This window comes from Pteropus vampyrus, unplaced genomic scaffold (genome assembly GCF_000151845.1).
Source record: "Pteropus vampyrus isolate Shadow unplaced genomic scaffold, Pvam_2.0 Scaffold46, whole genome shotgun sequence".
Lineage (NCBI taxonomy): Eukaryota > Metazoa > Chordata > Mammalia > Chiroptera > Pteropodidae > Pteropus > Pteropus vampyrus.
This window is the reverse complement of record NW_011888827.1, coordinates 935,663-938,395: the sequence shown is the minus strand read 5'-3', so window position 1 is coordinate 938,395 and position 2,733 is coordinate 935,663. Positions and strand designations below refer to the sequence as shown.

General features: G+C 34.1%; 1 protein-coding gene across 2 annotated transcripts in view; it reads left to right on the top strand.

The window, feature by feature from the left end:
* Positions 1-2,733, top strand: part of WDR11 (WD repeat domain 11) — a 65,503-nt gene that overhangs the window by 17,504 nt on the left and 45,266 nt on the right. The window lies entirely within an intron of this gene.

Genomic DNA, 2,733 nt, shown 5'->3' with positions numbered 1-2,733 from the left:
AATAACCTGTGTGTACATATGTCCAGATTTATATAAATGCAGATTAATGTTTAATTTTAGCTTCAGCAACTACTGATTCATATTAAATCTCTTATAGAGACTTTAATTAGGATTTGTCAATGTACAGTGTATGTACAATGTCAATATGCCTCATTTGTTAGTTAGGATTTTGTCAATTTCTTAGAGAAAATTACTTCTTGGGATAGCTAGATAATAGCAAATTCAGGGTCTGAGATTTCAATAGTAGAATAAGCTGTATTATACTGGTATATAGTGAATATCAAGTCACTCATTGAATTTAATATAATAAAGTAAAATCAAAAAATACAAATGCCTAAGCTTTTGCAGAGTCACCAAGGAAGATAAGCAGAGTTCAGTTGTCAAATCACCTCTCCTTATGGCGCCCCTGTAGTATCAGATCATAGGTTCATATCATCAAAATTGCAGAATGTAGAAGTCATTTGATTATTATGAGGATCTGTTAACTGAAAGTTTTCATAATTCTTTAGATATTACTGTGGAATTGATGATAAATATAAACAAGTGTAATACTGTTTTTTTTCCTAGAATAGTTTTACAAAACATTTCTGAAGCTTTATTTAGCAAGTAAGCTAAAAATTGGAATTTGCCTACCATTTTTACTTCTGTTATTACTATCATTAAATTTATTATTATTTCTACATTCTCATGCTTTTTGTGAATTAATTTTTTTAAATCAGGTACAGTGAGAAAGTGATTGACCAATTATACTATGTACTTTTCTTACTTAATAAAAACATTTTAAGGACTGAAACATTACTTTCTTAAGTATGGCCATGTCTCTTCTGAGATAATGAAAAGCTTTAGACAAAATAACAACTACAAACCATAATTATAGTAATAACAGAAATAGTAATAATCATATACTGCATGTCAGGCACTACACTAAGTGTTTTACATATGTCTTCTCCAGCACACTTAATCTCCAATGAATGGGTTTTCTATTATACCTTTGTTAAAGGGATAAAAACACAGCCTTCGAGTGGGAAAGTAAGTTGTAAGAGTCAGGCAGAGCGAGGGCTTGAACTCGGGCTTCTTTGTGCAAAATCCACAATTAACCATCATACTCCACCACCTCTTTGTAATTTACTTAATATAAAACCAAAACCAAAACAAAATCTTTGTAAAGAAAAATAGAAAAATCTGGTTAATGAGTTCTGCTAGGTTGCCTTTTTGAAGACTCGCTATAATGAACGTTCCAAATTTCAAAAACTATAAACTTCCATGTGTAAAAAAGCTGAGGAAAGTGCTTCTTCAAATTTTATGTGTATTGAATTAGGTTTTGTAATCTTTCCGTTAAAGTCCTTGATTTAAGCAATATTTTAAAGCACAGGAGATTAGGCCCATTTTGACCAGAGGAGAGGCATAGAAATTGAGTCTTTTTTAACATGTAGCTTTGGTCCCTTTTTATAAAAGATGCATGTTGTAAAATTATTAAAATCTTGAGAAAAGACTTGTTGGAAAGATCTGGAACTCCCCCTAGGTAATACTCTTCTATTATGTCAATTTGATAGGTACAGGTAACGGTTCTATCCTGGTATACCATCTCACCAATGGGCTGCTGTACAAGGAGTTGAGCGTCCACTCATGTGAAGTCAGGTGAGTATGTCATTGTGTCAGTGACATCGCAGACATACCGAGTACCAGAAAAGGTTCTCATAGACCTTCCTACACTGAATACTTCTGCAGTAGTGATTATTTGACTGAAAACTTAGGATAATAAATATTCATGTCCAACTAATGGCTATGCTAATCAAGGATGAGTACGTTTGCTTTTTATAAAGGACATTATGCAGTGGAGAATTTTTTCTTACTTACATTGCTGCATCTTAATTATTTCTCCTAAGGTCCAGGCTGTTTTCTTCCTGGAAATCACTGTGTTTTCTTGTTCAGTTTTATTTAGTTTTTCATATCTGTAAAGGTTTCTTAGTAGGACTGCTCCTGAAAAATTTGAATAAAGTCAATTTAATTATTAATCTCATTTATGTCTTTGTTTAAGCACCATCAGAATAGGACCAACACTGTATAGTATTTATTGTCTCATTTTTCAGAGGTGATCTGTTTTATGAGTGCTGCGTAGGCAGATTTGTGGGGGAGAGAGAAAATGACAGAAGAATCCCTCTTGCTTTCTATTTTAAAGTGCATACCTATCTGCTCCATGGCATTATTTTGTTAATCATATGGCTAGTTTTCTTTTTTGCCCTATCAAAGATGGATTGTGAAGCTATACACGTATAATATAATGTAATTAAGTTGCCAGGATTTTTTGATGATCTTTTAACAAAAGTGTAAGTCAGGCCATTTTCTGCTCTCTGTGCATTATGTAAGTATAGGCCTCAGGTATACGTTAAAATTCTTAGTGAACCCTTAAGCAACACATTATTCTGAGTAAGCACATTTTCTGAATGGGGAAGGGTCAACCCCTCGAGTATCACAACTGCTGCTTGTGATGGAAGTTTCTGAAAATTTCCATTGCCTTATTCTTGTAGGTCCATTATTTTGTGGTCCAGCCTTGAGCGACTGTTTATCGCACCTTATGCTGTGCCCTTCAGTGTCTCCCTAAGTACATTCACATGGAGTAATAATGTCTTCAGAAGTGTTAGGTTTTGGGAGTGCAGTGACACAGTTATCAGTTTGGACCCTCAGGCTGCACACCTTTCTGTTCTTCCAGGCTAGGCATCCCTGCTGCCACTG